Source organism: Macaca nemestrina, chromosome X (genome assembly GCF_043159975.1).
Source record: "Macaca nemestrina isolate mMacNem1 chromosome X, mMacNem.hap1, whole genome shotgun sequence".
NCBI lineage: Eukaryota > Metazoa > Chordata > Mammalia > Primates > Cercopithecidae > Macaca > Macaca nemestrina.
Genome location: NC_092145.1, coordinates 144,747,769 through 144,769,704, shown reverse-complemented (window position 1 = coordinate 144,769,704; position 21,936 = coordinate 144,747,769). Strand labels below are relative to the sequence as shown.

The following is a 21,936-nucleotide window of genomic DNA, read 5'->3' as shown; positions in this document are numbered from 1 at the left end:
CGAGACAAAAGATTTTTATGGGCCAGAAAATGCTCTGTTTTGGTAAATGTTCTCTGTGTACTTGAAAAGGATGTGTATTTTGCATTTTTTGTGTTGCATAAATGCTAATTAGGTCAATTTGTTTAAAGTGTTGTTCAGGTCTTCTATATCCTTATTGATTTTCTGTTAATTTGTTCTTTCAATTATTGATCTGTTAGTCTGATCTGTGTTAGTCTGTGTTAGATCTGTTAGTCTCTTAGTATAATGATGGATTTTTCTATTTCTTCTTATACTTCTATCCGTTTTTAATTGATGTAATAATTCTGTTATTAGCTGCATACAACTTTAGGATTGTCATATCCTCTTGCTGAATTGGACTCTTTATGAAATGACCCTCTTTACTCTTATTTATATTATCTCCAATTAAATCTACTTTGTCTTATATCATTATAGCAACTCCTGCTTCTTTCTTAAAGATTAGAATTAGCATGGCATAACTTTTCTTATATTTTTATTTTAAACCTATTTATAGCCTTATATTTAAAGTAGGTTTCTTGAAAGTAGCATATAATTGGGTCTTGGTTTTTTTAAATCCCGTCTGACAATCTCCATTTTAATTGGATGTTTAAATTATTTAATTTAATATTTAATTAATTATCTGTTGCTGCAGAAGAGTATTATCACAAATGTAGCAGCTTAAAACAACACACATAAGATAAACACATTTATCTCACTGTTTCTGTAGGTCTGGAATTCAGGCACAGTTTAGCTGGGTCCTCTGCTTTAGGATATTTCACAATGTTGAAATCAAAGAGTTAGGTAGGGCTGGGTCTCATCTGAGGCTCAGCTGAAGGAGAATCACTTTCTAAGCTAATGTGGTTGTCAGCAGGATTCAATTCCTTGCATCCTGTCACAATGAGGGTCACTCTTAGTTCCTTGCAGTGTGAACTTCTTCATATGGCAGCTTCTCCATCAAAGCCAGTAAGAGAGACAGTCAATGAGAAAGTCTACTCAAAAGATGGAAGGTATTATCTTATATAACAATCATGGAGGTGACATCTCATTACCTTAACCATATTATATCAGTTAGAATCAAGTCACAAGTTCCACCTGCACTCAAGAGGAGAGCATGAATATACACAAGGGCATGAAAAGAAGGAGACAGGAATAATTGCAGGCCATCTTAGAGTCTGTTCACCACACATGTTATTATAGATATGGTTGAGATTATATCTAACCTTTTATTATTTATTTTCTATTTTTCTTTTGCTCCTTTTCCCTCTTTTGCTTTCATCTTTCAGATTGAGTAATTTTTGTGACTCCATTTTATCTCCTATATGAGTTTTACCTATAACTTGTGTGTATGTGTTATTGTAGTGGTGGCTTTAAAATTTATAGTACATATCTTTAACTTACCATGGTCTACCTTCAAGTAATATTACACTACTTCCTATATAGTATAAGGACCTCACAACACTATCATTTCTCACCTCTTGGTCCTTGTGTTATTGTTGCCACACATTCTACTTCACGTGTTATAAACTTCACAATACATTGTTATTTTTGCTTTAAGTGGCTTATATCTTTTTTTTTTTATTTTTTTGAGATGAGGTTTCACTCTTGTTGCTAAGGCTGGAGTGCAATGGCGTGATCTCGGCTCACGGCAACCTCCGCCTCCTGGGTTCAAGAGATTCTCCTGCCTCAGCCTCCTGAGCAACTGGGATTACAGGCTTGCACCACCACGCCCAGCTAATTTTGTACTTTTAGTAGAGACAGTGTTTCTCCATGTTGGTCAGGCTGGTCTCGAACTCCTGACCTCAGGTGATCCACCCACCTCAGCCTCCCAAAGTGCTGGGATTACAGGCATGAGCCACCGCTCCCAGCCAATGGCTGATATCTTTTAAGGAGACTTACATAATGAGAAAATTTCTTTACATTTATTCATATAATTATCATTTCTAGTGTTCTTTTTTGTGTATATCAATATTTTAATCTCTTATTTTCTGTAATTTTTTTGTAATTTTTTTGTCTCCTTTGGATGAATTCTTTCATTTTTGGAGGTCTTCAAAAGTCTTTTGCCATCATTTTGAAAGATATTCTTTCTATGTACAGAATTCTAGGTTGATCGTTTTTCCTTCCAGTACTTTAGAGATGTTGCCCCATTGTCCTCTAGCTTACATTGCTTCAATGCAGAATCTGCTGTAATCCTTATCTTTGTTTTTCTGTACTTGATATGTACTTTTGTCTTCTGGCTGCTTTTAATATTTCCTCTTTATTACTTGTTTTAAATATTTTGGTTATAGAGTGTGAGTGTCTTGCTGTGCTTTTCTCCATGTTTCTTACACTTGAGATTTGTTCAGCTTCTTGAATCTGTGGGCTTATAGTTTTTCATTAAATATCAAAATTTTGTCAACAATTTCTTTAAATATGTTTCCTGTCCTCTCCATCCCCCTTCTCCTTCAGAGATGATAATTGCATGTGTATTTGTCCACCTGAAATTGTTTCAGAGACCACTGATGCTGTCTTCTTCCCCATTTTATGTTTGTTTTATTTTGGATAGTTCCTATTGCTAAATTGCTTAAGTTTACTAACATTTTCTTTTGCAGTATCTAACCTGCTGGGTCTTCCATGTCTCTATTTATCAGTTTCAATCTTTCCTCTATATTTTGAACAAATGAAATAGTTATAATTTTTAAAAATTTCTCCATTTGTGTCAGCTGTATGTGAATTTCCATTGATTGGATTTTTTTTTTTTTTTTTTTTTCATTTTGGGCCATTTTTCTTTTTCTTTGAATGCCTGGTAATTTTTTACTAGATGCTGGACATTGTGAACCTTATCTTGTAGGATGTTGTATAATTTTGAATTTCTATAAATATTCTAAAGCTTTGTTCTGGGGTACAGTTAAGTTAAACTTAGAAATATCTTGATACTTTTGAGTTTTGATTTTAAGTGTTGTTATGTGAGATCAGAGCACTGTATAGTCTGATGATATTTTTCCCCATGACTGAGGCAAAACACTTTTTAGTATTCTATCCAATGCCCTGTGAATTGTAATTTTTCCACTCAGTCTGCTAGGAATGGATGCTATTCTTATCCCTGTGTAATCTCCAGGGATTTCTCCTTTCAACTTCTCTGGTGTTCCTTCCCTCATGTGCTTGTGCTGGCCCATACTCAGCTGAATACTCAAGAGGAACACTGCAGGTCTCCAGGATTACTTTTCTGTGCAACTCATATACAGCTTATATTCTTGAGAGAAGGGTCTAAGTCTGTCTCAGATTGGGTACTTTAGAAATAGACCCTGAGGTGTGGATTCTTTTGCAAATGCCTTATTGAGGAAGTGTTCTCAGGAGAGGAGATTAAGGGAAGCAAAACAGAAAAGAGTCAAGCCAGGATATGATCTCACCTGGAGACCATCTCAGCCTGATTTTGTATGGGAGCTCTGAAGCACAAACTGCACTACAAAGTTTGTTCCACCTTTAGGCAAGGGTGGGGATATAAGAGCTTTTGTACACACTTGTCACTGAGTTAGTGGAACAAGCTGCCCCTTGCAGGAGATGACCTCCTTAGTGACACATCTCCTAGTAATAAATGATAACAGCCAGCACACACAGCATCTAAAGGATGGATGCATGGACTGAGTATAGGGATCTGGACAGAAAAACAAGATCTCCTATATTGTTTTATGAATCTTTATCCCCTCAATGTCTCATACTTGATAGGCATTCTACATGTGAATGCCTTAAAATATAGAACTGCAGCAATATCACATTTCCGAGAAATAAATTATTTAATTTAGGTACATTTTCTAGGTATTGAAGATTGCACTTTTAAATATTTTTTGATGGGAATGTTTCTGAAAGATATCATATATTGTCCTTACACACCACATAGAAGATAATAAGATCAAAATGACGTTTTTTCATGATGACTCAGGGTGATGATTTAGAAACCTTAAACACTTTGCTAGGGTGCTGATTCAATCAGTAGGATTTTTATTTATAAATCTTTAGGTGAATATTGGAACCCACTGTACAAGGTGATATGGTGAGGCTTTGTGTTCCCACCTAAATCTCATCTTCAATTGTAATCCCCATATCCTCATAATCTCCACATGTCAACGGAGAGACCAGGTGGAGGTAACTGAATAATCATGAGGGTGGTTACCCCCATGCTGTTCTCATGATAGTGAGTGAGTTTTCACAAGATCTGACAGTTTTGTAAGGGGCTCTTACCCCTTCACTTGGCACTTCTCCTTCCTGCTGCTTTGTGAAGAAGGTGCCTTGCTTCCTCTTTGCCTTCCACCATGATTGTAAGTTTCCTGAGGCTTCCCAACCATGTGGAACTGTGCATCAATTAAACTTCTTTTCTTTATAAATTACCCAGTCTCGGGCAGTTCTTTATAGCAATATGAAAACAGACTAACAAGTCATCTGCTGGACTGTCAGATATACACTGTCACAGCTCTTAATAGTATACTGACTTCTTGCAAGTTTCTTCAACTTCACATTTCTGAGGTCTAAGAAGTTTGATGATCAAAGATGTCAGGTTTGTGAGAAAATAAGCTGCCGAGTTACGTCCTGAGGGCCTCTCCTAGACTGGATTACTGGGCTTTAATGTTTTGGCAATCAACACATGATGTATCAGGTGCTAAAACATGTTGTATTGTGTTCTCATTTGTGATCCTGCTATGCATCCTGGGACACTCTAAGACGCAGCATCTGTGGGAACACTGTATTCAGAGTCCATTCACTATTAATTTATGATTGACTTTTTAGATGAGAAAAAGATTTGAGCTGACAAATATCATCCTTATGGGTGTTAAAGAATTGAAGAAGAGACCAAGTTTTCTTTGGCCTATTTTCTGATTTAGAATCTTTAAAATTCATAGTTGTTTTTACAGTCTGAGATTAGGGAAGATTTTAAAGTAGTGAAGAAATAGAATGGAATGTAAGAAAAGCAGATTAAGTTTGCATCTCAGTGTTTCATGGTCTCTGGAACATTTGTTTGCTTTTTCCAAAACGGCAAGGAATTCAGTGGTACATTCTATGTGGTAAACAGGGACTTATTTATGTCTCTTCCCTCACAGGAAGCTGAAAATAGAAAGTATCCTAATATCCAGAGCTCTTTTTCTACATGATGTAAGAAATGCTCAGGAACTGAATGTGAGTTGCATAGCGAGTGCTGTGATCTACTGAGTGAGTTTGGCACAATGATGTGCTTGAGTCAGCACCATGAGAGCTAATTGTGTGTGTATACCTTTCTAACTCTGCTTTAGTGACATCTCATTGATAGCTAGAAATCGGCCATGGTGGGAATATTTTCACCATAACTGGCAAACACAAATCAGGGCTTTTTTACCCAGAGATTCAATTGTTAAATGTGTACCAGCATATCCCAATCCCAAGACCAGATGCCTTGGCCATAAACACTAATGTTTTGTTCAAGACCATCTTGTTGGACAAAGAAAACAAATTGCTTGAAATGTTTGTCAGGAGAGACATCAGAAAACCTAGTTCCTTCATTTTTTAAAATAACAACGACGAAAAAACTGAGACTCATAACTGAATGGAAATCAAGTTGCCTAAATCAAATATTTAAAGAGCAATGTAGAACCAAGTCTCTTATTTCTGATCAGAGAGTTTTAAAAAATTGTTTTAAATAATACATATTACTAATGATATAAAGGTAATGTTTTAAAATGAAAAAATATAATAAAATTTAACAAGAAGTATATTAGTAACTAAGTATGTTCATCTTTAATGTATATAATTAGTGATTGAATACTTACTGTGTTCTAGGTACAGAACTGGTAACTTAAGGTATTATCTTGTTTAACCTCTAACACCATCATGTGCATTATGACTGCCACTTTACTAAAAGAATCAAAGATAAGAGGGGTCATGTAACTTGCATGAGTTCACACAGCTAGTGAGTAGCAGAAGCTGGGATTTGAACAAGGCCCTTCTGTCTTCAAAGCCTGCTCTTCTCCATGTGCCAGATTGCCTTTATAAACATGAGATTAGCAGATTGAGATTGCACCCCAATGTGGAAAATTTTTATTTAATTTTAAAATGCTTTGGAAAATAAAAATAAAGCTAAGCAGAGAAATGAGACTTTCCTCTTGAGCTGCAGTGCTTCTTTTTATAGCATTCTTTCCCATCTCCTCATAGAAATCTATACAGAAAAACAGCAAAGCTACAGCAGGTAGCTTTGTGACTCTGCAATGTTCCCTTGAGCTTGCAAGATTCCTGCTGTGTCACATTGGCTTGGCCCTGCTGGGAAAATATACTGATCGGGCCTTGATTGCTCCACTGATAACCTACCATCTATCAATTTGGTTAAATATGTGTCTTATTCGTTTATGTGGCCTATTGGAGGGAAATTTGACACAGCTTCTGATTGCCTTCTAGGAAAACAAGTTTTATTTTTTGCTAAGTTTTGTCCACGTGTGTGTGTGTGTGTGTGTGTGTGTGTGTGCATCTGCTTGTGTGTTTAATCCCCTAGTTTATAACAGAAATTCTTCGTTGAAACAAAAGTAATTCTTTATGGATACAATGTAACCTTAAACTCTCAGTATATAAGAACACTTTCTTACTTCCTTCATTTTTTTATTTTTGAGGCGGAGTTTCACTCTTGTTGCCCAGGCCAGAGTGCAATGGCACGATCTTGACTCCCTGCAACTTCCACCTCCCGGGTTCAAGCGATTCTCCTGCCTTAACCTCCCGAGTAGCTGGGATTACAGGCACCTGCCACCACGCCTGGGTAACTTTTTGTATTTTTTAGTAGAGACGGGGTTTCACCATGTTGGTCAGGCTGGTCTCGAACTCCTGACCTCAGGTGATCCACCTGCCTCAGACTCCCAAAGTGCTGGGATTACAGGTGTGAGCCATCATGCCCGGCCTGAACACTTTCTTGAATCTGAGAAATTCACTTCCTTGAGCTTGCTAAATAGTTTTTAATTTGTAATATTCTTAAAAGACAAAATATTCTGCATTTTTGGGTGAAGTAATCGTTTTAGAATGTGTTCCCAAATTACATTGTCAATTCAAACCTGGCAATAGTTCAGGTAGGCTATAAGAAACAGATGAAAAGGCTTGGAAGCATGTGTTTGAACTAGGGGCATGAGGCTGGGAGGGCTATACTGGAGGCTATTTCAAAACAGCCGTATGTCTGGGAGTAAATCTGGGAATCCAAGGTGAAATGCAGACTAAACTGCTCATGTGATGCTATATTGGATAAACAGAGGCACTCATATATTTGGGCAGGCTGAGTACAACTACATTCATCTTCAACTTGAGAACAGTCTTTCTCTCTCTGGTAAGATTCTCCTGGTTGGCTCAATGTGCAGCTAAAGTAGGAACAGACAGTGAAGGCCAGAGGTGGAGAAGTGGAGTGTGACTGGAAAACAATTCAGATCTTTGAGACGATCAGGACAGTGGTGTGATGACAGAAGACTCAGTCAGATATTCTTATTTAGACTATTCCGGTCTCTACAGCTGGTTGTTAAACCACCACATAACAAGGGCTTAAGGAATAACAATCTTTTCTTAAAATTTAACTTTTATGGCCGGGCACGGTGGCTCACGCCTGTAATCCCAGCACTTTGGGAGGCCGAGGCAGGCGGATCACGAGGTCAGGAGATCGAGACCATCCTGGCTAACTTGGTGAAACCCCATCCAAAAATATAACAAAATTAGCCGGGCGTGGTGGCGGGCGCCTGTGGTCCCAGCTACTCGGGAGGCTGAGGCAGGAGAATGGCGTGAACCCGGGAGACGGAGCTTACAGTGAGCCAAGATCACGCCACTGCAATCCAGCCTGGGCGACAGAGCGAGACTCCGTCTCAAAAAAAAAATTTTTTTTTAAATTTTTACATTAAGTTCTGGGGTACAGGTGCAGGATGTGCAGGTTTGTTATATAGGTAAACGTGTGCCATAGTGGTTTGCTGCACCTATTAGCCCATCACCTAGGTATTGAGCCCAGCATGCTTTAGCATTTTTCCTAACGCTTTCCATCTCCCCACTCCACCCCACAACAGGCCCCAGTGTGTGTTGTTCAATATGGGGGTTGACTGGACTCAGGTAGGCGGTTTGTCCTGGGGTTTCTCAGTCAGATAGTGGCTGAGACTGGAACCATCTTAAAGGCTCCTTCACTCTTATGTCTGGTGCCTGGGTTGGGGAAAACCAGACAGCCAGGGGCTGGAACAGATGGGGCTTCTTGGGCATCTCTTTCTCTATGTAGTCCCTCCACCATGGCACATACAGGGCTGTGTTGGGATGTTTTTGAGCTGTTATAAAGAAATACCTGAGACTGGGTAATTTATTTTAAAAAGAGGTTTAATTGGCTCACGGTTCCGCAGACTGTACAAGCATGACTCTTTGGGAAGCTTTCAATCATGATGGAAAGCAAAAGGAGAGCAGGTATGTCACATGGTGAGAGTTGGAGTGAGAGAGAGCAAGGAGGAGGTCCCAGATTTTTAAACAACCAGATCTCATGTGAACTAACTGAGCAGGAACTCACTCATCACCAAGGAGATGGCGCTAAGCCGTTCATGAGGAATCCACCGCACCAATCCAATGCCTCCCATCAGACCTCACCTCCAACACTGGGGATCACATTTAAACATGAGATTTGGAGGGGGCCTACATCCAAACCATAGCAAAGGCAGCTGTACTTCTTACATGGTGCATACCAGGCACATAGAAGAGTACCTTAATGGTAAATATTATGTTCATCCACAGGGATTCTGAGTTTAGAATTCCAAGCAAGCAAATTATAGGTAAACACATCATTCTCCTTATAGTAGACTATATAAGGCTGACCTGTGGGACAGGAGAGTGTGGGGTGTGAAGATGTGTGCTTGTGTGTGTGTGTGGGAGGGGTGCTGAGTAAACAATCTTATGATTCCCAGCATCCCCTCAAGGCTCCTCTTGCTCCTGGCTGGAGAGGGAAATTCACAATGTCCTGTCCCTCTCCACCTCCAGCTTCTTCTTTGTAATCTGAGGTTTTTTGTGGCCATATATTGCCTTTGGTCCTCCACAAGGAAGCATGTCTAACTACCAAGTTGCACAGTAATAATTGAGCCTATCCTAGAAGAGGCTATGAATTTTCCTTGGTTCTAACCGTGCCCAAGTGGCTGAGCCTTCAAAGCTTATAAAGTTAGCTGAACTCAAACATAGGAGGGTATCTTGTTTTCTGTTAATTGGCTATAAAATAGAATTACTGTAAAAGTAAAACCATGTTGGGAATCAATCAAGGACTCCTTGATCTAAATTTGGAGAATGAAGAAGGCTTTTTTCAAGACATGTAGGAAGGGTAGGCATTTTCCCAGGGGAACTGAACCTTGCGAGGCTAGAGTTCAACTGTATTGTGTGTGTGGGTGTGTGTGTGTGTGTGTGTGTGTGTATATATATATATATATGTATATATATATATGTGTGTATATATATATATTTGCTTAACCCTTTTAAAGCCAATCAAAAATTAATTTGTATATCCAGCACTAGAAGTTTGTTTTATTCACTCATCATTAAGGTGGTGTTTGTTTGGTTTTAAAAGAACCTTGGATGCTTTTCTTTGAGCTTTTCTTTGTGGTAATTAAGTTAATTGAGAGAAGTCAGGGTCCTAAGGTTTGAGAAATGAAATTATTGATCATCTTCTTATTCAGGGAGTTTAAAGTTCATTTCAGAATCATAAGTAAAGGAGAAATGACAGGTCCAGTTTTATGAACTAAGGCACTGGCTTCAGCCATTTAGGAAATTAGCCAAAGCCCAGTTTCTAATTGTCTTGATCCAATTGTGTGAATTATTCCCATTTTTTGCTTTGCTCATAAAAACAACAGGACACACATTTATTGTAAAGGATAATTCATTTATTAAGAGCATCTTTAGTGCAGTTTGACCAAAGGTCCTGTTCTGGGGAATTTATTAAGATATCTCTTGGTTTCTTCTGTTCTCTAGGCCTGGGATCTTCCTCCTGTTCTTCTGTATCTCTGTGACTCTCATGCGTCCTTGAAGACCCTACCGGGGTCCTGATGGATATCTCCACTCCTCAAATTGAGTAAGTTGCCTTGTTTCAGTGGGCATAGGCCTACTATGCACCCATTTCTTTATGGTTTTCATCACTTGGAATGAAAGCAAGCAATTATCTATTCAGATGATCTGTCTTCTCACTAGATATGAGCTTTCTGAGGACAGTAACTTTTTTATTCAACAGTGTACTCTCATACGCAAATAAAATTATGTATGCAAAGGAGAAACTGTGCCCCAAATTGAAGGCAGATGGTATGCACCCAATAATAAAGTGGGAGTATGAGCCGTTTTGATGACTGAAATGTAGTTGTCCCTTGGTATCTGAGGCAGATTGTTTCTAGGACCCACCTCTGATACCAAAATCCATGGATGCTCAAGTCCCACAGTTGGTCCTGTGGAATAGTGTATTTTCTATCTGTGTTTGGTTGAATCTAAAGATGTGGAACACACAGATATGGAGGGCTGACTGTGTAATTTGTTATGCATGTTGCAAATCGATAATCATTTATGGACTAAATCTAATAACCAAACTGGGAATTTTGCCATAATTGGATTTTATCATCTGTAATCCCTAGCTGATTGATAAATAACGTAGTAGTGATCTGTTGTGTGGAGATCATTGGGAGTTATGTCAGAAACTGCCTACAAGAAATAATAAGAATTTAAGAAAAACACAAAACGGATAGCACAATATCTGATGGTACAAAATAAAACATACTACTGTGATTGAACTACTATCCGAATGGATATATAGGAGAGACAAGAAAGAGGGAAATTAAGCCTAAATTATTTCTCCTCTTCCTCCTTCTTTTTCTTCCTCTTCCTCTTTTTCTTCTCCATCTTTTCTTCTTCTTCTTCTTCTTCTTCTTCTTCTTCTTCTTCTTCTTCTTCTTCTTCTTCTTCTTCTTCTTCTTCTTCTTCTTCTTTTCTTCTTTCTTCTTTCTTCTTGCATTGGGATCTCGCTCTGTCACACAGGCTGGAGTGCAGTGGCATCATCATAATAACTCACTGCAGCCTTGACCTTCTAGGATCAAGCAATCCTCCTGCCTCAGCCTTCCGAGTAGTTGGGACTACAGGAGTGAGCCACTGTGCCTGGCTAATGCTTTATTCTCAATCCATAAGAATTCATTGACTGTCTATTTGGTACCAAGCATCATGATGCACTCAGGGTCCCCTAGAGAGGAATAAAACTTTATTTGTGACTGAAAAAGTTTAGAGATTAGTGAAGAAAATAAGCATGGAAAAAGTCAGTTTGGAAAATTTCATAATACAAGTATATCAATAGTGTGTTTTCAGTACAATGGTAGAGTGCATGTCAGGAAATTTTACTTTGAATTACTGAAAGTTTTGTGGCGAATTGAGCAACGAGAAATAACTCCCTAAGCAGAGAGTGATGGGAGGAAAAAAAGTCTGTGTAAAGGAAGAAATGTTACTGACTAGGGATTTTTGAAATCAGGAAATGATTTTAACTGTCCCCAAGTCTCAATCTCAATGACAAAGGGAAGCAGGGGGGTTCAAGTCTCACACCAAGATGATACAGTCAAGATAATCTTTGGAAACTGCTCTTGTCTCCTTAAAGATTAGTTGAGTGGGGTGGGGTGTATTTATCTGAATTCCATGACTGGTCTTTGATAACACTTTCAGTCATGCACATTGTATCATTAGGATTGTAGCCGAAGCTCCTGTCCTCCCCTGTGGTACCTCTATAACCCCAGGAAGCTGGTCAGTTTCTGGTGGTTTCTAGCTACCAGAGGCTCCACCAGGCTGATTTTAATGGGCATTGTTCCTCCCAGACTCCCCTGGAGATATCTCCTTCCTCTCTTACCCATAAGAGCCGACTTAACATGTTTCCTCTTTGGAGGGGAGGACAGGAGGATATTCCTGTACTGGGGTGAGCATCCAGACAAGCCAAGAAACTGATCCTTCTGCCACCTTATTTTAAAGCCAGAGTCTAAGGTGACAGCAGGTATTACCCATAATGATGTGGGGAGTGGGGTGTGTGCTTGGCTGTGGATTAGAATTGCATTATTTTTCTTTCAGTTATCTTATTTTTTTTGCTTCTGCTGTCACCTCAATTACAATCTCACAAATATACCTCCTCTTTTTATTACAGCAGCATATATTTATTTCTGGGTTTAATTATTTTTGGCATCCTTCCATTTCACATTCTTCAAAATAATGACTATGGGATGCCATTATCTAATGACTGATGAGTTCTCTATTCTGCCAAGTCATTGTCTCCTATTTAGGTTGTTGTTTTTTAAATGCTAGGTTGTATAAAAAGCATTATGTATGCTAGGGAGAAACTGTAGTTCAGAGATGGTGACAGATCTGACATTTGAATCCAAAGTCTGTGTCTTTGCACCAAGTCCAAGCAAAAGATCCAGTAGATGAAATTACTGTCTGGAATCTTGAGAAATCGGCAATGTCAGGAGAGCTTCCAGGTGGTGAGAGCTGGGCAAATGATCTTTTTCTTTTCCAATAAGGAGGAGCATTCTTCAAACTATAGGTTGATTTGCTTGCTGTCAATCCTTGGAATAAAAAGATGGATAGGATGAGCTAAGAGAGCTTATACAATGGAATGGTTTGACTTTCTGATCCCCTGTACTACCACTGCTCCTGGTTCATATCTCTAGTGAGAGAGAAGTGAAGCACTGAATAAGAAGATATCACTAATAATTAAAGAATCAAAGTGTCAACAAAATGATAGATTCTTCATGTATTTCTGAAAGAATACAAAACAAAAAACACCATTATGACTCCTTTCTAAGGCGTGTAACAACTCTCCTTTATGTGGCTTTGGGAATTTGCCTATTTATGACACAAGATCCAGCTTCTTCTCCTGAACCTAAGGGTCATAAGGCTCTCTTCCTTGTTGACCAAAAGGCAATTTCCCCGTGGCATCTTACTTTCTTTTTGAATGTAAAATAAATTCTTAAGTGTCAATGTTTGCAGGAACAAGAATGAGTTATTCCTAGCCTCTGATTGGTAAAAATTTCCCTTCTTTTTATCTGCAATAAAGTTTTTATAGATGATGAAGTCTGATTTTTAAATTCTGAGCTACAATAGCAGCTTGTATAAAATTATGCTATAATTATGTGCTTATATATCTGTCTCTCCCACTAAACTGGGAACTCCCTAAAGGTTGGAGTTGTTTGTCATTCATTTATATATTGAAATGCGTATAACAGTGCCTGCACCTAAGAAACTGCTAACAAATGGTTTTTCCATATAAATTCATTCATTCATTCATTCATTTATTCGCATTATTCAGTCTCCCTGGATTTTACTTTCCCTACTTTTTATTAGAATAACAGTATAAATAGCACCTGGCAAATTGTCAGACACATAGTAGATACTCAATAAATGATATGACATTCCTTCTCCCTGTTCAGAGACGCAATCCATCAAACCTGAAGAAGTAGATGTTATTTAGAGTAGTTGAGTATTCTGGGACATTGTTCTCATCCATTTTAGACCCATGTGTATCAGCTTCAAGTTTAGCCTCCTATACATTCCTGTCCTTGGCCAAGGAACATAAGGAAAAGGCTTCCTGGGATGTACTGCTTTCTCTGTCTTACATGAACATGATTTGTGTACAGACTGCAAGCCTTGTTACTCTTGCTTGTTGTGGTGGACATAGCTGTAAGTAACCCCTAACCTTCCAGACATGATTTGCTCTGTTCCAAGCCCCTCTTTTATTTATCCTTGTTAAACATCCTCTTTTCCAATTGTTGTAGGTGCCCTTTTATGCATTTGAGTTAATCAAATGACTGTTGTTCATGTTCCACTTCGATCAGAGAGGTTCAGAAATATGTAATGGTTACAAAACAGAAACATGATAAAATATCATGTCACAAATATAGTTAAATTAGTATGTGTGATTTGAAATCTTATTAATGCATTAAAGTACTTCATTTTGGCCCTGTCTATTTTTAAATGTCCAAACACATTAATAAAAGATCTGTGAATTTTTAAAAATGGCTTTAAAAAAAAAAATCAGGATCCTGAGGGCCTAAATCTTTAACTTGATTAAGGAATTCAGGTCCATAGCTCCTTGTCTGCAGTTCTGAAATTCCCCCAAAACTGACAAGCTGAAGTTTTGTTTGTAACTTACTTGGTGATAAAATCTGAGCTGAACTGAAGAGAGGTTATTTATAGTCTTTCTTTATCCTACTTGGTGTGAATATTTGTTTCATGGAAAAATATCAATGTTTGATTACTGTGTGCTGCCCCAGGCCTCATTGCAAATGTTGTTTAATATATAGTCTATGTTCTCTACAAACCTCCTAAAATCTGAAAAGTCTAGGTTTTGAAACATATTTACTCCCAACAGTTTCTTTAAGGTTAGGGATCATCCACCTATAGTTACCAAACTTCACCTCTTAGGTGTTGGTATTGTATATAAACATTTGTGTGGAATTAAGTTCCATCATCTTTGATTATATTAGTTTCAAAGAATATTCAAAATAGTTCCCACCTAACAAAGTATTTATGGATGAAATAATTTAATGCCTGGGATTTGTTCAAAATAATATGGGAGAGAGGAAGTTGTTGTCAGGAATTTTGAAGACTTTCAGATTTTACCCTACTTGCCAGGCTCACAAGTTACTCTGCCAGTTTTATGGATACTGGCAAAAGACACAAGGCTCTTGAGTTAGAGAAAAAGGACTTTATTATTCACAGAACAGAAAGCAGCATGAGTTTTATGTTCACATCAGATCTGTCTTGCTTTTCAAGTCTCATGGAGGCAATGCAAAGTGGCTTAGTTGGATATTGTGCAAGCAGTAGGTTTGTATCACAGCTGGGGAAACTTGAGCTTAGGGAACATGGATCTTTTATAATGGGAAGTTAGCAAACTGTCTTGACTTTGCTTTGGAGGGAGACATAGTGGTCAATAAACAAATATGCCCTCTACTCTGAAGACAGACACTATCTTTGTCATCCAAGACTCTTTGCTATACAAACATCCTTAAAAAGAGTTTATAACAAAGTCAGTGAACACCTGTGCTCACAAGATATGAGGAAACACAAGAGACCCATGGAGACTTATCTCCCAACAATCATGATGGTAGGGAGGAATACATGAAAAACGATTAGCTGTGATTTGATAATTATTAAAACTGGGTGATGGGTACATTGAAGTACAGTCTACTTTTGTATATGTTTGATGTTTTCCATAGATAAGTTAAAAAAAAAGCAGCTTTATAAGTAAAGTGCTATGCGATACTCTACACATGTATTAGGCCATTCTTGCATTGATATAAATAAATACCTGAAACTGGATAATTTATAAGAAAATAGATGCAATTGGCTTACAGTTCTGCAGGCTGCACAAGCATGGCACTGGCACTGCTTGGCTTCTGGGGAAGCCTCAGGGAGCTTTGACTCATGGTGGAAGGTGAAATGAGAGCATGCATATCATGTGGCAAAAGCAGGAGCAAGAGAGAGACTGAGGAGGGAGATGCCACACACTTACAAATGACCAGATCTCATGAGAACTCAGAGTGAGAGATCATTTATCATGAAGGGGATGGCCCAAGCCATTCACGAGCAACCTGCCCCATGATCCAAACACCTCCCAGCAGGCCCCACCTTAAACTTGGGGATTACAATTCAACATAAGATTTGGTGGAGACACACATTCAAACTATATCATTCTGCCTCGGCCGCCAAAATCTCATGTCCTTTTCACACTGAAAAATACAAGTATGCCTTCCCAACACTCCCCCAAAGTTTTAACTCATTCCAGCACTGACTCAGAAGTTCAAAGTCCAAAGTCTCATTTGAGACAAATCAAGTCTCTTCCACCTATTAGCCTGTAAAAATCAAAACAAGTTGGTTACTCCCAAGATATAATGAGGGTACTAGCATTGGTAAACATTCCTATTCCAAAAGAGAGAAATCAGCCAAAAGAAAGGGTCACAACCATTTAGCCAGTCTCTACAAAGTTCCAAACTTTCCCTCATCTTCCTGTGTTCTACTGAGTCCTCCAAATTCTTCCAACCTCTGCCTGTTACCCATTTCCAAAGTCACTTCCACATCAAGTATCTATAGAAATGCTCCACTCCTCAGTAAAAATTTTCTTTTTTAGGCTGTTCTTGCATTGCTATAAAGAAATATCTGAGACTGGGTAATTTATAAGAAAAGAGATTTCATTGGCTCACGATTCTGCAGGTTGTATAGGAAGCATAATGCCATCATCTGCTTCTGGGGAGGCCTCAGGAAGCTTACAATCATTGTAAAAGGCAAAAGGGGGAACAGGCACATCGCATGGAAAAAGCAGGAGCGAGAGCGGGGAGGTGCTACACACTTTTAAATAACCAGATCTCAAGAGAACTCATTCACTAGCATGAAGACAGCACCAAGCCATGAGGGATCCACCCGCGTGACCCAAACACCTCTCACCAGGCCCCACCTCCAGCACTGGGGATTACAATTCAACATGAAATTTGGATGGGGATAAATATCCAAGCTATATCACCATTTAAATCACAATAAAAAATGCCCAAGGAGATGGCGTTAATAACTCACCATCTCACATGTCTACCTCACTGAACAAATGTCTGAGATCTATTCAGCAAACGTTCTTGGAGGCTGGTTTGTTAGAGTATTGACAAATTCAGTGTGATTAATTCAAATCTCTATAGGTTAAATAAAACCAACTGTGAAAGTCAGGAACATTGGAGAATGGTAGAAAACGATCCTTCAGTTTCTAAGTTTTGGGGAGCACAATGCACATTTTATATATACATAAATATATATACCACAATATACATGTAACACATACATTAATGTGATCATATGTATATAAGTAAGATGGAGGCAAAGGAGACTTCATTTATGTACACGGCCTTTTATTCACATGAACAGTAATCAGAGTGTCAAAAAAGGAAATCTTGAAAATAATGCTAATGTAAGTGTTTTCACCAAATATATGTCTTTAGAATATATATGCTTTAGTAAAACATAAATACATTCCTGTTCTAAAAACAGAGGTGTCTAGACTCAAAAGTGAATGTCTTATTCCCCACAGAGCAAGCACTACCCCCTCTCCAATTTCCCATCTGCCTCCAGAGAAGTAATTGCTGTTAACAGTTTGGTGTATACTCTTCCAGGCTAGTTTCTATAAATTTACATACATTAATATGTAAAAGTACAAATATAGTTTTTAAAGCATAAATGGGATTCTTCTGTGCATACTTTTATATACCCTACTTTTTTCATTTGAAAGTTTCTTGGAGATATTTCAATTTCAGTATATATGAAACTGTTCCCATTTTAAAATTTGTTGCATAAAATTTATAGAATGGATGTATCATATTTGAAATATCCAATCTAAGCTCATCTTGCACCGCTGCTAAGAATTTTTCATAGTTATTATGAACACGTATCACAACTGCCTTCTGTACCAAATAAGCTTCATGGACCAGTTCCTGCCCACCTGGGTCTATAATCTAAGATAATGTTGACACAAATATATATTGAGAACACATTCTCTTTATGTATCAAGAGTCTCGACACTATTTTTTTTTTTATTATGAGGCTTATCTTAAATTCTCTTGCTAAATTGTATAGGAAGGGAGCTTAAAGAGGAATAGGATATTTACATAGTCTCAGAGTATCTCCTCACCAGTCACTTATTAGTTATGAAAGGAAAATCTATATGGTGAAGGAACCAAACTTTAACCAAATGACCAAAATTAGCATCACCATTAAGGCCAAATGGGCATCACATGCCTCTGGCTATGAGACCTTGGGAAAGATACAACATCACTTACGTGGTATTCTTGCTAGATGTGCATTACTTGGATCAAATCATGAGAAAACATTAGATAAACCTATATGAAGGGACATTCTGTAAAATAAGTCACCTATACACTTTAAAATAATGAATGAAATATAAATACTGATGAAAGAGGCTTAGGAACTGTTTCAGATTAAAGGATACTAAATATACATGGCAACTAAATGTCATGTATGATTCTGGACTGGATCCTGTACCAGAAAAGAATTGCTATAAAGTACATTGTTGGAATAACCAATAAAATTGGAATATGGACTATAGATTAGCTAAAAATACTGTATCGATGCTAAATTTCCTAATTTCAATAACTGCACCGTGGTCATGCAAGATTATATGTTGGAAATATTTTAGGCTATGTTAGGAAATACAGAAAATACACACTGAGGGATTAAGGAGTAAGTGAATATGAATACGTCTGCACATGGTTCAGAAAAAAGTATGTGTCTGTCTCTGTGTGAATGTGTGTGTGTAGACAGAGAGAGGGACTATAACATGAATGTGGCAGATTATTTTAAATGAGTGACTATGGACATGGATAACAGGTACAAGTAAATTCTTTTTGCTATTTTTGCAACTTTTCTCTAAAATTTAAATTACTTCAAATTAAAACACTGAAGTACGTGTCTTGGTTTCACAACTGTAAAGAGACCTGCAGTGGATAAGTCATGCATTGAAGTGCATTCAAAAGATGGACGTGGAACGTAGTTCAACCTCTTGTCTTCTTGGGGTGAGTTCTGATTACAGGACTTTAAGGAATGGTTCTTTTTCAATAGGTTTTCCAGAGGTATTTTATATATCTCACAATTAACTGTCAAAACACTTCAGTTTCAGAAATGCAAACAGCTGAGTAGCTATTAATTTACAGATGCAGGAGAAAAACTTGTATTTTAAATGGTAAGTTATTGTTTTAATAAAACATTGTCTTGCATCAACCTGTTGTACTAATTCTCCTTTTCAGGGGCTTTTCACTAAGCTGTGCCTATGCAGATAAGGTTGCCCCCACTTTTAATTCTTTACTTTTTGTAATGCTGATGGAGTTTGTGAACAATGGCTCAAGTGAGCATGGCTTAAGTTTAGAGAAACATACAAACATAGAAATTATTTTAAAAGATCTATAATCTCTCCTGCTTATCTACCTGCGAATTGCTCCAAGGAACTGGCAATAGCAATTATTTTAACAGCTTTATTGAGATATAATTCACATACATACATTTTACCTATTTAAAGTGTACAATTCAATAGTTTTTAACATATTCCCAGAGATGCAACTACCCCCACAATCTAAATCTAGAACATTTTCATTTCCCCCTAAAGAAATCCTGTATCCATTAACAGTCATTCTTCATTTGCTGCTCCCCCTTGCCCTAGGCAACCACTAACCTACTTTCTGTGTCTCTGGATTAGCCTATTCTGGACATGGCATATAAACTGAATTATATACTGTGCGGTCCTTTGTGTCTGGCTTCTTTCATTTAGCATGATGTTGTCAAGGCTAATTCATGTAGTGTGTATCAGGACTTCATTTCTTTTTATTGTCAAATAGTTCATCATGTGGATATATGAATTATGTAATTCATAATTATGAATAATGTTGCTATGAACACTGTGTGGATGTGTTTTACTTTTCCTTGTATATATATCTAGGAGTGGAATTGCCAGATCATGTGATAACTCTGTGTTTAACATCTTGAGGAACTGCCAGACTGTTTTCCACCATGGCTGCATCATTTTACATTCCCCCTAGCAATGTTTAACAAGGCTTTCGATTTCTCCACTTGTTATTGTCTGTCTTTTTTATTATAACCGTCCTACCAAGTGTAAAGTGGAATCTCATTGTGATTTGGGTTTGCATTTCCCTAATGACTAATGACGTTGAGCATCTTTTCATATGCTTATCAGCCATTTTTATATCTTCTTTAGAGAAACATCTATTTAGGTCCTTTGCCAATTTTTAATTGGATTATTTATCTTTTTATAAGTGAGTTGTAAGACTATATATTATAGATACAAGTTCATTATTGGATATATAATTTGCAATAGAAATTTACACAGGTTGGCCATCATTCGGCTGCTTTTCTTCACTTAAAAATTTCTTGGATATATTTCAATTTCAGTACGTATGGTCCAGTCTCAATTTTAAAAGGACTGTTTCAAAAAGTACAGATACTCCCCTACTTATGATGGGGTTGCAAGTTGCATCCTGTAAAACCTATTATAAGCTGAATATTTTGAAAATGCATTTAATTCACCTAACCTACTGAACATAATAGCCTACTTTAGCCTAACTTAAATGTACTCAAAATGCTTACATTAGCCTACAGTTGGGTAACGTCATCTGGCAACAAAGTACACTGTAGAGTATCAGTTGTTTACCCTGTTGATCATGATCACCTGGTTGAGTGGGAGCTACAGCTTGCTGGCACTGCCCAGCATCTTGAAAGAGTATCATTACCCCAGGAAAAAATCAAAGTTCAAAATTTGAAGTATAATTTCTACTGAATGTGTATCATACCATTGTAAAATTGAAAAATTGTGAGTCAAACCATTGTTAAGTTAGCAATCATCTGTATTTTATAGAATGTGTGTGCCATGTTTGAAATATCCCCTAGTAATTGCCCCTTGAATGAGGGTTTCTGTTTGTATATTCTTATAAGACATCTTCTGAACCATACTCCCATCTCTTCCACATTTTGAGGGTATTAGTTGAATCCACTCTACTAGATTCACGCTCTCTAAGATTGAGGAGCATGTGCTCTGCATCTCTTTGAATGTGTGTGGTGTTTTCTCACCAGAGCATTTAGCATATACCACTCTGTTGTTTGCTAAATTTAGAGTAGATGACTCTCACTGGCTCTTTGTCAACTCTTATGATATGGTTTGGCTGTGTCCCCACCCAAATCTCATCATGAATTCCCACATGTTGTGGGAGGGACCTGGTGGCAGGTAATCGAATCATGGGGGCAAGTCTTTCCCGTGCTGTTCTTATGATAGTGAATAAGTCTCTGATGGTTTTAAAAACGGGAGTCTCCCTGCACAAGCTCTCTTCTCTTGTCTCTAGCCATGTGAGACGTGCCTTTCATTTTCTGCCATAATTGTGAGGCCTCCCCAGCCATGTGGAGCTGTAAGTCCATTAAATCTATTTCTTCTGTAAATTGCCCAGTCTCGGGTATGTCTTTATCAGCAGCATGAAAATGGACTAACACATCTTAAAGTCAAATACTTTTCCTCTTTGGGTTTTGTTTTACAATTATGAAATATATCATCTTAGAGTTGGAACGGACCCCATGGGTTCTCTAGTCCAGTGGAACGCAAAGTGTGGTCCACAGACTGGTGCCAGATTATAACCTCTTATTGGCCATGATGATTGAGCAGAGACTTGGAGAGTTAAGTGTTTAGAAACTTTTATTGTATTTGATATTGCCATTATAGCCAAACACATGATTTCACATCATACAAAAATATCAGACCATAATAGATTAGAAATTCTAAGAAGTCCTTCACCAAAGACAGTTCAGAAATAGTGCAATGTGTCACCACAGCAAAATCCTTTCTGCAGCCAACCAAGTAGAATTTACTTAATCAGTTTAGCTTAGTAATTCAAGCAAGACTTATTCAGCTCCTACAACATGTACTGTACTGTTTAAGCTTGCAGGCCCATATCTTGGTTTTCACTTCCTAAATGTGTGGATGTGGAGAGGGTTCTTAAACTCTCTGGGCCACAGTTTCCCACTCTATAAAATGGGTATATAAGACTTAGTCTCATAGAGTTGCTTTAAGGAATAAATGAATAAACCTATATAAAGTACTAGAACAGTCCCTGGTACAAGATAATAATTCAATAAATGATATAGAAGTTGATAATGATGCTAATGACGGAGATAGGGATGCTGGGTATTGTGGGTACAATTACGTAGAGGCACAGCCTTTGCTATCCAGTAGCTAATGGGGAAGTATAGACAAAGAGACAATTTCAGTGCAGTAAGTTCTGAGACAGGGTGAGTACACAGGGTATTCAGTTTTGTCCTAGAGGGCATATTAGTTAGTGTAAAGTTGCTGTAACAGAGACCTCAAATACAGTGATATAAAGACTGTAGAAATGTATTTCTCTTTCACCTAATATT

The 21,936-nt window shown here is 37.8% G+C and overlaps 1 long non-coding RNA gene across 1 annotated transcript in view; it reads left to right on the top strand.

Moving 5' to 3' along the window:
• LOC139360654 (uncharacterized) overlaps positions 1-21,936 on the top strand; it is a 166,463-nt gene that overhangs the window by 135,255 nt on the left and 9,272 nt on the right. The window contains exon 2 of the long non-coding RNA XR_011618187.1: positions 9,937-10,036. This is a non-coding gene — a long non-coding RNA (uncharacterized lncRNA). The remainder of the gene's footprint in view (positions 1-9,936; positions 10,037-21,936) is intronic.